This window comes from Bubalus bubalis, chromosome 6 (assembly GCF_019923935.1).
Source record: "Bubalus bubalis isolate 160015118507 breed Murrah chromosome 6, NDDB_SH_1, whole genome shotgun sequence".
In the NCBI taxonomy this organism is placed as follows: Eukaryota; Metazoa; Chordata; class Mammalia; order Artiodactyla; family Bovidae; genus Bubalus; species Bubalus bubalis.
Window position 1 is genome coordinate 110229035 of NC_059162.1, and position 14504 is coordinate 110243538.

The window sequence follows — 14504 nt, forward strand, 5'->3', positions numbered from 1 at the left end:
GATTTTGAAGCTGAAACTCCAATACTTTGGCCACCTCATGCAAAGAGCTGACTCATTGGAAAAGACCCTGATGCTGGGAAAGATTGAGGGTAAGAGGAGAAGGGACAACAGGATGAGATGGTTGGATGGCATCACCGACTCAACGGACATGAGTTTGGGTAGGCTCCAGGAGTTGGTGATGGACAGGGAGGCCTGGCGTGCTGCAGTCCATGGGGTCGCAGAGTCAGACACGACTGAGCGGCTGAACTGAACTGAACGCAAAATAAGATACAGATCTTCAGAATTCACTGGCTGGCCTGTGGTTAAAACTCTGGGCTTCCACTGCAGGGAGCATGGATTCAATCCCTGATTAGGGAACTAAGATCCTGCATGCTGCACAGTGTCGCTGACCCCCAGCCCCCTCTCTACCCCTCTAAAAAAGATACAGACCTTGCCTTTGAGATATAGTTTAATATGGAATTATCTTTACCGTTGTGGAAGAAGAAAAAAAAATATGCTTTCAATGGTTCATACTAACAAACCATTAGTAAATAATATATGTTACCTTCAGGAAATAGGCTTTTTTCTTATTAGACTCCACAGCTTTCTTTTGCTTTTATCCCATCTGGTAATTAGGACATTTCTGCATGTGTTTTCCTGGAAGCTTCACATGTCACTTTACTAATTCTCATTTGCCACAAGGGTCATTCTGACTTTGATATTTTTGTATAAATTCAACTTCTGCTTCACATTTTCAATTGAAATTCCGAAATGTTGAGATACATGACTTTATCATCTTCTAATTACCTTGGTTATTTCCTTCATGATCTGGGCCTGGTACTCACTTCTTCTGTTAGTCGCTGATAGATCCCTGTTCTTTTCTCCCGCTCTGCTCTATGCCAACTAGTCCTACGTGTGTGCTCAGTCACTAAGTCGTGTCTAACTCTTTGCAGCCCCATAGGTTGTAGCTCGGAGAAGGCGATGGCACCCCACTCCAGTACTCTTGCCTGGAGAATCCCATGGACAGAGGAGCCTGGTAGGGTGCAGTCCATGGGGTTGCTAGGAGTCGGACACGACTGAGCGACTTCACTTTCACTTTTCACTTTCCTGCATTGGAAAAGGAAATGGCAACCCATTCCAGTGCTCTTGCCTGGAGAATCCCAGGGATGGGGGAGCCTGGTGGGCTGCCCTCTCTGGGGTCACACAGAGTTGGACACGACTGAAGCAACTTAGCAGCAGCAGCAGCAGCAGGTTGTAGCTCACCAGGCTCCTCTGCCCATAGGATTTTTCAGGCAAGAATACTGGAGTGGAGTGCCATTCCCTACTCCAGGGGATCTTCCTGACCCAAGGATAGAATCAACATCTCATGTGTCTCCTGCATTGGAAGACAGATTCTTTACTACTAGCGCCACCTGGGAAGCCCCAACCAGTCCTATAACAGTTATTAATAATCATGGCTACCACCCAGGGAAATAGCGTAGGAATTATTTTAGTGAAATCAAATTGGTGAGGACTTCCGTGGAGGTCCAGTGGTTAAGAATCTGTCTGACAATGCAGGGGACATGGGTTCAATTTCTGGTCCGGGAAGATCCTACAGGCACAGAGACTAAGCACATGTGCCACAGCTACTGAGCCTGAACGCCTAGGCCTTGCTCCACAAGACAGGCCCCTGCAGCGAGCATCCTGAGCATCGCTACTAGAGAACAGCACCCGCTCACTGAAACTAAAGTCCTCGAGCAGCAACGAAGACCCAGCGAAGCCAAAATAAATAAATATTACCAAAAAAAAAGTAAAAAAAAAAGAGAAATCATATAGGTGAAATAACTTCATAAACTATAAACTTATATAGTTTACTGAGTTATTTCACTTATAGTATTTCATTTAATCTTTACACTATAATTCTGGGAAGTAGCCTTAATAAACAAAGGCACTGGGACTCAGAAAGTGAATTAACCAAGAGTCACAAAAATCAGTAAATGGCAGAACTGAGATTAAAATTTATGCTCTAATCTCTAGGCCAGTGTTTCTGTACATAGAAAATTATACTAATGAAAAGATTCCTTATCATGTGTACACAACGTTATCTTTCAAGACTGAGTATGCATATGAGGTAACCAAATGAAGAACTTTATCAGATTTCACAGTAAATCTCTCAGTCCAGTTTTGGCAAGTAGACTTATAAAAGTCAAATGTGTTAAATGGTCCCATACATCTCAGACAGGAATTGTTCTGGTTCCTGTTGCTGTGTAATAAATTACCCCAATCATTTTACTTCATCACAGCTTCATGTGTCAGGAATTTAGGAAGGGCTTGACTTGGCCGTTTTTGCTTGGGATCTCATGCAATTGCAGTCAGTTGTTGACTGGTCTGCAGTCATCAGAAAATTCCCTGGGCGTGACATTCAAGGTGACATTGACATGATTGCCAGATGCTGGTTATTGGCCAAGGGCTCAGCTGAGGCTGTTGACTGGAATGCCTACTCCTAGCTTCAGCATGACAGTCTCAGGGTAGACGTCTTTTTTTTTTTTTTAAATAAATTTATGTTGACTTCTTTATTGTCTTTGCTGCTTGGGCTTTTCTGTAGTTGTGGTGAGTGGTGGGCTACTCTCTAGTTGTGGCATCTAGGCTTCTCATTGTTGTGGCTTCTCTTGTTGCAGAGCACGGGCTCTAGACACATGGGCCCCGTAGTTGAGGCTCCTGGGCTCTAGAGCGCAGGTTCAATAGTTGTGGTGCACGGGCTTATATTCCATTGTATGGATAAAACAGAATTTGTTTATCCATTTATCGGTTGATGGATGCTTGGGTTGTTTCTGCTTTTGTGAATGGTGATGCTATGAACATTCACGCACAAGTTTCTGTGTTAACATGTATTTTCAGTTGAATATCTACCTAGGAGTGAGATTCCTGGGTTTTAAGATAACTTTAACATTTTGAAGAACCACCAAACTTTTCCACAGTACCCACCTCCCACTAGCAGGTGTATGACAGTTTTAACTTCTCACCAACACTTGGCTGTTTTCAGTGTTTTGATTATGGCCCTTCTAGTGGGTATGATGGAGAAGGCAATGGCACCCCTCAGATACTTGTGCTTGCAGAATCCCAGGGATGGGGGAGCCTGCTGGGCTGCCGTCTATGGGGTCGCACAGTGTCAGACACGACTGATGCGACTTAGCAGCAGCAGTGGGGATGAAATGGAGCTTCACTGTGGTTTTTTTGTTTTCGGCTACCCTGTCTTTTGACTGGAGAGTTTAAACCATTTAAAGTAATTACTGGTAAAGAAGGACTTACTTCTGTCGTTTTGCTATTTTCTGTATACCTTATAGGTTTTCATCCCTCATTTCCTCCATTACTGGCTTCTTTTGTATTCTTATTTTTGTAGTTAAACATTTAGATTCCTTTTCCTTTTTTGGGGGGTATATTCTCTAATTATTTTCTCCAATCTACATTTTCTGTTCTTTATTTCAATTATTATACATTTTTGTACCCAGTATTAAGTTTCTCTTTGTAACTCTTTATTCTTGCTTCATGCTTTTTTTTTGACCTTCAGTTCAGTTTATTATTTTTACAATATTGTATTGGTTTTGCCATACATCAACATGAATCCGCCACGGGTGTTCCCCATCCTGAACCCTGCTCCCACCTCCCTCCCCATACCATCCCTCTGGGTCATCCCAGTGCACCAACCCCAAGCTTCCTGTATCCTGCATCGAACCTGGACTGGCGATTTGCTTCACATATGATACTATACATGTTTCAATGCCATTCTCCCAAATCATCCCATCCTCTCCCTCTCCCACAGAGTCCAAAAGACTGTTCTATACATCTGTGTCTCTTTCGCTGTCTCGCATACAGGGTTATCGTTACCATCTTTCTAAATTCCATACATATGCGTTAGTATACTGTATTGGTGTTTTTCTTTCTGGCTTACTTCACTCTGTATAATAGGCTCCAGTTTCATCCACCTCATTAGAACTGATTCAAATGTATTCTTTTTATATAGCTGACTAATACTCCATTGTGTATATGTACCACAGCTTTCTTATCCATTCGTCTGCTGATGGACATCTAGGTTGCTTCCATGTCCTGGCTATTATAAACAGTGCTGCGATGAACACTGGGGTACAACGTGTCTCTTTCAATTCTGGTTTCCTTGGTGTGTATGCCCAGCAGTGGGACTGCTGGGTCGTATGGCAGTTCTATTTCGTTTTTTAAGGAATCTCCACACTGTTCTCCATATTGGCTGTACTAGTTTGCATTTCCACCAACACTGTAAGAGGGTTCCCTTTTCTCCACAACCTCTCCAGCATTTATTGTTTATAGACTTTTGGACAGCAGCCATTCTAACTGGCATGAAATGGTACCTCATTGTGGTTTTGATTTGATAATGAGTGATGTTGAGCATCTTTTCACGTTTGTTAGCCATCTGTATGTCTTCTTTGGAGAAATGTCCATTTAGTTCTTTGGCCCGTTTTTTGATTGGTTCGTTTATTTTTCTGAAATTGAGCTGCAGGAGTTGCTTGTGTATTTTTGAGATTGTCAGTTGCTTCATTTGCTATTATTTTCTTGCATTCTGAAGGCTGTCTTTTCACCTTGCTTATAGTTTCCTTTGCTGTGCAGAAGCTTTTAACTAGGTCCCATTTGCTTATTTTTGCTTTTATTTCCAATATTCTGGGAGGTGGGTCATAGAGGATCCTGCTGTGATTTATGTCAGAGAGTATTTTGCCTATGTTCTCCTCTAGGAATTTTATAGTTTCTGGTCTTATGTTTAGATCTTAAATCCATTTTATTTTTGTGTATGGTGTTAGAAAGTGTTGCTTCACGCTTTCAATTGACTTCCCAGGCGGCTTAGTGGTAAAAAGTCTACCTGCTAATGCAGAAGCTGGAGGGGTGTGTTCGATCCCTGCATTGGAAAGATCCCTTGGAGGAGGGCATGGCAACCTACTCCAGTATTCTTGCCTGAATAATCCCATGGCTAGTGGAACCTGCTGGGCTCCAGTCCACGGAATTGCAGAGTTGGACACGACTGAGCAACTGTGTGTGAATGCACAGATGTTTTCAATATTATCCCTTCTCTCCGTGAGGCTCCTGCTTATGTATGTTTAAATTTTTTGTGCTGTATATATTTTTTATCTTCTTCTTGTAATTTAGTCAGTTTGTTGTATTTCTTCTTATGCTCCTCAACTATGTAATCTTTTCCTGAGTTCCTATTTGTCTGGAACTATCAGCTCTGTTGGCTAGGTAATGGGCACCATCAGATCAGATCAGATCAGTCGCTCAGTCGTGTCTGACTCTTTGCGACCCCATGAATCGCAGCACGCAGGGCCTCCCTGTCCATCACCAACTCCCGGAGTTCACCCAGACTCATGTCCATCGAGTCAGTGATGCCATCCAGCCATCTCATCCTCTGTCGTCCCCTTCTCCTCCTGCCCCCAATCCCTCCCAGCAGCAGAGTCTTTTCCAATGAGTCAACTCTTCGCATGAGGTGGCCAAAGTACTGGAGTTTCAGCTTTAGCATCATTCCTTCCAAAGAAATCCCAGGGCTGATCTCCATGGAGAAAGGCAAAAAGCCAGGCTTGGTGTTGGTCATCTTCTATTTACCTTAGAGAGAACTCCTTGAAAATGAAACCAATATAGAACAAAGAGTAAAGCTTAATGATAAAAATGAGGAGCTGTGGTAACATTATTTTCATGGTTTCCAGTTCTACCTGAATTCAGCTTCACAATTCACCAAAGTAATCTGTTTCCTTAAGCTAGTTTGAGTTGCTTCTGTCTGTTGATAATCAAAATAGCCTTCACTAGTTCAGCTGCCTTTATCATATACTAAATTTCATTATATATCTGGTCCAGTGAGCTATCTATTCCTACACAAATATCATATTTTAAATTGCTTTAGATACGAGTTCTAGCAGTCTTTTTTTTTTTTTCCAAGAAAAGACTGTCTTTGGTTTCCCACGCACTCGTCTTTACCCTCCTTAATTTCTTGTTTGGCTGCCCTGGGTCTGCATCACTGTGCACGGGCCTCCTCCAGTTGTGAGCGGGGCTGCTCTCGAGTTGTGTGGTGCACTGGCTTCAGGGGTTGTGGGTCATGGGTTCTGGGGCACAGGCGCAGCAGCTGTGGAACATGGGCTTAGCTGCTCCATGGCATGTGAAATTTTCCCAGAGCAGGGATCAAACCTCTGTCAGACTGACAGGCAGATTCTTAACCACTGGACTGCCAGGGAAGTCCTGCACTCATTTTAATGGGATGGTTATATACATCTTAGTGTTCTTCAGAGAAACAGAACTAATACACATGCACATTTTGGGGGGCAGAGGGGCATACTTTTGATTAAAAAGGAAAAGTCTCCACATATTTGGAAGAAAACAAAATATGGTTATAACTGCTATTAAGGAAGAACTGAGCAGGCACCAGTACAAGGTAATTAAACAAGATGGATGTAAAAGCATAAGTCTGCTTGAGGCAGGAAAGTGGGTAGTCCATGGAGTTGATATAGACTTCTTCAAGGGACATATTGGTAGAAACCCAGGTGGAGTCAAATAAGAGAATGAGAGGGCTTTTTGGTTTTATATGCGTATATAAATTTAAACATGCATGTTGGAGACCTTTCAGGGTGCTGCTTCTCCTGAAGATTCTTGTAATGTCACTGTAATTAATAAATCAGATAACTTTTTATCCATCTTGGTTTAATGGCTATTTTGTAAGTTTGCATGAAGAAAAACCATGAACTAAAAAAAGGCAAGGAGGCTCGTAGGGAGACTCACTTGAACAGTGTTCCCTGTGAGCTGGCCTGGGACTGTAGTAATGTAGAAACATTTTTCAACTTGCTTATTGCCCTTGCCATCTCCCTAGAAGATTTAGCCTGCCTAGAAAGGAAGTAGAATAACATTAACATCATTTCCTAGATATAAAAATGGATAAGATAAGATGCTTTTTACTTTCCTACTTTTTAATGTTTCTAGTAGATGGTAAGCACTCAGTAAAATTCATATTGATAATTTTAATTTGGTATTGCATATTTAACTTATATGCAGAGTACATCATGAGAAATGCTGGACTGGATGAAGCACAAGCGGGAATCAAGATTGCCAGGAGAAATATCAATAACCTCAGATATGCAGATGACACCACCCTTATGGCAGAAAACAAAGAACTAAAGAGCCTCTTGATGAAAGTTAAAGAGGAGAATGAAAAAGTTGGTTTAAAACTCAACATTCAGAAAACTAAAATCATGGCATCTGGTCCCATCGCTTCATGGCACATAGATAGGGAAACAATGGAAACAGTGAGAGACTTTATTTTTCTGGGCTCCCAAATCACTGCAGATAGTGACTGCAGCCATGAAATTAAAAGATGCTTGTTGCTTGGGAGAAAAGCTATGACCAACCTAGACAGCATATTCAAAAGCAGAGACATTACTTTGCTGACAAAGGTCTGTCTAGTCAACGCTATTGCTTTTCCAGTAGTCATGTATGGATGTGAGAGTTGGGCCATAAAGAAAGCTGAGCACTGAAGAACTGATGCTTTTGAACTGTGGTGGTGTAGAAGGCTCTTGAGACTCCCTTGGACTGCAAAGAGATCCAACCAGTCCATCCTAAAGGAAATCAGACCTGAATATTCATTGGAAGGACTGATGCTGAAGCTCAAACTCCAATACTCTGGCCACCTGATGTGAAGAGCTGACTCATTTGAAAAAACCCTGATGCTGGGAAAGACTGAAGGCAAGAGGAGAAAGAGATGACAGAAGATGAGATGGTAGGATGGCATCACCAACTCGGTGGACATGAGTTTGGGCAAGCTCTGGGAGTTGGTGATGGACAGGGAAGCCTGGCGTGCTGCAGTTCATGGGGTCACAGAGTCAGATATGACTGAGCAAATGAACTGATAATGTTATACATACTATTGTCTAGGTCTTCACCTACCTACTAATAAATATATTACCAACAATTTATTGTTAACAGAAAATATCTTTTGTTCTAATTTTACCAAAGTTTTTAAAATCAGGCACAAAAGTTAAAGCTTTAGCAATGCTATGGTATTTGATATCATTTTCTTAATTTGATATATTATTCTGTTGCATTTCATAAACAAATAAATATGAAATATGAAATTTCATTTCATAAATTAATTTCCTAGTATTAAAACACCTTTACATTCCTGGCATGAATTCCAGTGGGAAACAGTTCATCATTTAGTAACATTCTTACAATAGAAAATGTCACGTGTAAAAACTGAGTTAACAATACAATGAATCCCTACGTACCCATCACTTAGACTCAACAACTATGAAATCATGGCCAATTTTTCATCTTGATCCTCACATATTCCCTCTACTTCTATGATTATTTTGAAGCTCCAGATTACATGTTGGTAATTTCATGACTAACAGCTTAAGTAGTTTTCTCTAAAAGTGACTTTTAAAAAAACACACAACCACAATGTCATTATAAATACCCGTTTTTTTGACAGTTGCTTTAAGATCTAAACATGGTCTACACAATTTGTTGATACATGACTCCTCCTTTAAAATAACAGCTTTATCGAAATATAATTCATGTATCATAAAATTCTCTTTTGAAAAAATATTTCTCTTTGGCTACACTAGGCCTTCGTTGCTGCACTTGGGCTTTCTCCAGTTGCGGTGGTTGGGGGCTACTCTGGTTGTGGTGTGTGGGCTTCTCAGCTGCCGCGGCTTCTCTTGTTGCGGAGCCGGGCCCTAGGCGCACGGGTTTTAGCAGCTGCGGCTCATGGGCTCTAGAGCGAGGGCTCAGTAGTTGTGGTGCGTGGGCTTAGTTGCCCCGCAGCATGTGGGATCTTCCTAGGCCAGGAATTTAACTGTGTCCCCTTTTTAATCACTGGACCACCAGGGAAGTCCCTAAATCCCCTCATTTTAAAGTGTACAATTCGGTGACATTACCCCCAGGACTGTAATACAAAATTTTTTTTTCAGTTATACATGTATCCTTTTTCAAATCCTACTGCTCTTTTAGAGGATCCTCTGCCATTTTTTCCTTGTTAGTTTTTGTTAGAAGTGTTTATCCTGTGCAGTTTCCCAGGATTTGGACTTTGCTGGTTAATCCCATTGATATTTAATATGCTCCTCTGACCCCCTACATTTCCAGTAAACAAGCAGCTAGATCTAGGGTTTTGACAAGACTCCAGATTGAATTATTTGGCAAGATTCATAGCTAGTGTTATATCAGGGAACATCCAGTCAGGAGACTGGAACCACATGAGTTATTTGAATTATATGACTAGAAAGGCTAAAGAGCACCAAGAAGGTATTACAGCAGCAGCAACTGCAAAGCTGCTAGGACTGGGAGAGGAAAAAAAAAAAAGAGTTGAAATTAATCCTTAGCAGCCTGACCGAGTCCGACGGAACAGAAAGCCAGATACCTGAGGACGCCTTTCCTAGCTAGTGCTAGTATCAGTTAGGACGCACACAATGTCTGACTGAATTACTGCTATTAGCATAGGTAATCATTAAGGTAATATTCTCATTTTACTCATTCAATACTTGCAAAGCTTTATCACCTCTTACGTTAATGCCTCTCCTATTAATCTGGTTATCTGAACCTTATTCTAATAGATTCCTCATGTAGGGTTCATGGAAATAATGAGTTAGAACACTATTGTTCTAACTATTGATGACAGCCTGTGGCTTTCTATGCTTGAAAGTCCATTTGGTTGGATATAAAATCCTGTTTGGGGACTTCCCTGGTTGTCCCGTGGTTCAGATCCTGTGCTTCTAATGCAGTGGTGTGTGACTGATACCTGGTCAGGAAACGAAGATCTCGCATGGTGTGACCCCCCCTAAAAAAAGAAAAATCCTAAGTTCATGTTACTTCATTATCTTTTTTTTTTTTTAGTTTTCTCTTTTATTGAGGAAGGAAAAAAATGTTCATGATTCTGCTGAAAGATCATCTCCCACTGCAGAGGTAGTCATGGAATGTCTCAGCTCTCCTTCCTTTGATGGACCCTTTCTCAGTCTTTCCATGCAGAAGACTGTGTAAAGTCCTGTCATACAGCAGTCACACAGCCTGGTGCGCTAGTCATAATCGGTTCACTTGTGCCTGATGCAAAAATTCTCAACTCTGGGTCTCCATTATGTTATATACAAAGTTATCCTTCCTCTAATACATTAAAAACTACCAAAAAAATCTTTAGAGTGTCAAAGCTATAAAACAGATACATATAAAGTTTCTTTTGTCTGAAATATACACCTCCCAAGTTTCCATTTTCCAGAAAAGGCAGAGCCTACAAGCCACATATTGTGAAAGCCACTTTACAGGTGGCTTTATTTAGATGACCCAAGGTGAATCAGTGCCGTTATTGTTGTATAGCTGTGAAACAGATCGTTATAAACTCATTACATTTCTTCAATATGAAGTTCCCAGTGACTATGCGATCACATCCAATTTCTCCATTTCCAAAGAAGCCAAATAAAGGAACACTAGGAAAAAACTTTCTAAATGCATCAGCCTCCACATTCTTCTTGGCTCTGTAATACTGAGAGCCCCTGCCGACGCATGCAAACATGAAGCCAACGGTGTTCTGCTCTGGAATGTCCGCTGCCTTGAGGCGCTGCATTGCGGCGTCGGCAGTCCTCTCATCACTGACATCCTCGCTGAGGAGCACTGTGGCACCCTGGACTTTTGGTGTCCACTAAATGACAGTCCGACCACACCAGTGGCATCAATGTCCAGGGGGCTCTTTTCAGAAGTCAGCGATGCCAGGCTGTCCACCTGGCCTCCAGCCAAGAGGACATTCATATCACTGAAAGTGCTGACGACTCGCTGCAGATAATTACTGGCTCCCACCTTACAGCAGTTATAGCCAAAAACAAGGACCACGCGAAGCTCAGGGTTATCTAAAAGACCTACTTCAGTGAGTTGATGCCTTTCTAGTGTTAATTTCTTTGGATCCTTAATAAAATGAAAGGGCTTTATATTTATTCCTTCAATTTGAGGAAATAATAGAGCAAAACAAATTCTCCAATTTCTATTTCCTGAGGTCGATTGCTACGTGATCCTATCGGTGTCACTAGAATTCCTGGGGTCGCAATCCCAAGGACTTGGCATTGTTTTGGGAAGAGCTTCTCAAGGGCAAACGCCGCTTCCATAGTAGTTCTTTTCCTGGCTCTCTTATGGTCACGACACTCCTCCAGATTAATGAAATTTTCTGAATCAGCCATGTAAAGAACTGTCTGTGGTAATATATGGACATTCTCAAGCTCTTTGGCTACCATGCGGACCAGGCAATGCTGCGCCAGATGGCAGGGATCCGCCGAGAGCGCGGAGATCCAGGTCACATTCCGATGAGTCCGCAACACTCTGCGCACACACTCCCTCCATAAGCGGCACACGCTGGGGACGCACACGCACAAAGGACTTCATTATCTTTTAACATGGTGTCACTATCAGAAAGTATGAACATGATCAGATTTATCTTCCCTATAAGTAACCTCCTCCTTGCTTTTTGTTTGAGGGCCCGGACTCCCAGGGACTTTTTCTTTTAAAAAACCCTTTCAAAATTTTCATTCTTTTTTTTAGGCCATGACTCAGTACTGACTATTCTGGGTCAATGTTCCTAGGTGTACAGTGTGTCTTTCTAACATATAAAGTATTTCTAATTTCAAGCAAGTTCTCTTGATTCAGTGTATCAGCCAGAGTTCAGTCAGAACAGAAGCCATACTACTTATCTGAACAGAATATAAAAACATACTAAGTATAAATAGGTTACTGAAGGGATAAAAAGAGAACATCAAGATATCATGGTGGTGGTTTTTTAGTAGCTAAGTTGTGTCTGATTCTTTTGCAACCCCGTGGACTGTAGCCCACCAGGCTCCTCTGTCTATGGAATTCTCCAGGTAAGAATACTGGAGTGGGTTGCCATTTCCTTCTCCAGGGGATTTTCCCTACGCAGGGACCAAATCTGTGTCCCCTGCTTGGCAGGTAAATTCTTTACCACTGAGCCACCAGGGAAACCCAAGGAGAGAGCAGCTAATATCCTGAAATGAGAGAACAAAGAAAGGAGAGGAATCAGAACAGCCTCGTGGAGCTGAAAGTTAAGACAATGAGGAGGGATCATGCTTGTGCTGGTCTCTGAGCTTTGACCTAAGACCAAGATCCCTGAAAAGGGGCCGCTTGTATCTGACAGTAGGCATGATGAAAGCGCTTCAGGTGTTATAAAAAACTGCAACCTGACTCAGCTGAGGCTAGGGAAGGAAGCGCTGGAAGTAACAGCACTGGCTGGAATAATGCTCACAAGAACCACAAGCAGATATAAAGCCCACAGAAGGTAGACAGGATGCAACATAATCCTGTTTCCTTCAGACCTGCATTCTCCCTCTAGTGACCCCCTCCTGGCAGAGGCTAATATAAATACAGCTAGAACAGAAATGGGGTCAGAGAGTCCCGTATTTCGGATGCGACTGAAATGACTGAGCAGGCACTTACTCAGAGCAGAAACGTGCAGTGTTCCAGCTTCGTCACCACAAGACTGAGGATAGAAGGGTGGCTGTACAGACAACAGCATAATAACCTGCACCAAGTTTTTAGTATTTGCTCTTATCCCTTGCTTTGGATTTCTTCACAGACTTCTTTTTTAACGGATATCAGGTTTTCAATGAGGTATCACTCTTCTCGATTTAAAACATTTTCCTTCTTTTCATTTCCATCTATTTCTCTTAGGAATTATCAATTGTTTATTCACTTTTGATTCCCTTTAGTTTTCACTTTGACTTTTACTCCTTTTAACTTCTAATATTTTCCTGAATTCTTTGCATTTATTTTTACACCTTTTATCCACTCATCTGAGCATTTCTAATTCTAGTTTACACTGTTCTTTTACAATTTTACCATTTAACCTTGGTTTGAAACAGTAGGTTGTTTTGTAAGGATTTAGTTTTATATTCTTATAATTTTCTATCATATTCCACAATTCCACTGATCAGTTTTAAATATTTTTAAAAGGGACAAAATAACTTTTCTATCCTTGAGGTTCATGAGATATATTAGTTTTACAAAGTGACTAAAATAAACGACCTAGTTCTTTCCGCTGCTTCGTTTCTCCCCCACTTCACTGTTCTTTCCTTTGCCCCTATTGTCCATTCCTGCTGAAACTGGTGTCTACAGCCAGCAGTTTCTCCTCGAAAAGGTTGTTTTGGAAGAAAGCTTACATTTGTTAGTTTCAAGACAAGTTTGGAGTTTAGCAATCCTCTTAAACACCTGCATGTTAGCAGCTGCAGGAACCTTCACTTTTTGTGGCTGCTTTGAAACTGGCCTGCCGCACTTTCCTGTGGCAATGTTTTGGGAGACACCCTTTTCTCAAGGCCATCAGATGTCCCATTGTTTTTTGTCCATGACCTTCCACACAGATAGCTGGCACTACTCAGGTTTTACAGCTGCTTCTGAGTTTGTCACTATCTGGTCTTATTTTGGGATTGTGGGGATACCGTGTCACCAAGACTTGCTACAGATGCCATGCATAGATTTTTGCTTTTATGAAGGAAGCTGGGAGAGTAAGAGTATGGCAGCTATTTCTGTCATCTTCTAGTCTTCAATGTACTCCTGGTAGTGAATTTTTTATTTAGAACATCTGTGATAATAATTTATATAAAAGGTAGTAGAACATAGTGATTAGAAGCATGAGTTTTGGAGTCACATTGTCTCGGTACAAATCCTAGATTCACCCAACATTTACTAATTATGTGATCATTAACTTCTATGACTTCAGTTTCTTCCATAAAACGACTGGTTGTGAGAAGTGAAATAACAAGCACTGAGAAAAGTACTAAGGTTATATAGTAAATATTCAACAAAGAAAGTGCTTGTTTTTTTTTTCCTTGGCTGCACTGCAGAGACTATGGGATTTTAGTTCCCCAACCAGGGATTGAACCTGGATCCGCAGCAGCAAAAGTGCCGAGTGCTAACTACTGAACCACCAGGGAATTACCAAGAATCCCATTTTAACTATTGTAGTTCTCATTTTCCTCTTTTTCAGTTCTAAATTTTGTATTACTGACTTTAGACTACTAAAAAGTAATATAACATCTGGAAAACAACACCCAAGCTCTTGAAATCACAAATGCAAACTGCTAGCAAATAACGAAAATGAGACAAACACATGGTAGGCAAAGGTGACTTCAGAGGAAAGGTCACAGCGTTAAGCACGTTCATACAAAACAGAAAGAAATGAAAACATATGCAATAAGCATGGAATACGAAAGATTAACTCCCTTCTATTAAAGTAGAAATCAATGGATTTTTTTTAAAGAGTAAACTGACAATATTAAATGTCGGCAAGGATGTGGAACAACAGATACAGATATTACGGATGGGAGCAGAAAAATGGTTCAACTAGGTGTCTAATGCACAGTCTTGACCCATCAAGTCCACTTCAAAGTAAGTACCTTAGAAACAGACCTTCCCAGCTTGTGGGCCACTTTAAGAGAGAGTTGGACCACAAAGAAGGCAGAGTGCCCAAGAATTGATGCTTTAGAACTGTGGTGCTGGAGAAGACTCTT

At 41.4% G+C, this 14504-nt stretch overlaps 1 pseudogene; it reads right to left on the bottom strand.

The window, feature by feature from the left end:
* Positions 1-7738: 7738 nt before the first annotated feature.
* Positions 7739-12143, bottom strand: LOC102398444 (annotated as a pseudogene).
* Positions 12144-14504: the final 2361 nt, after the last annotated feature.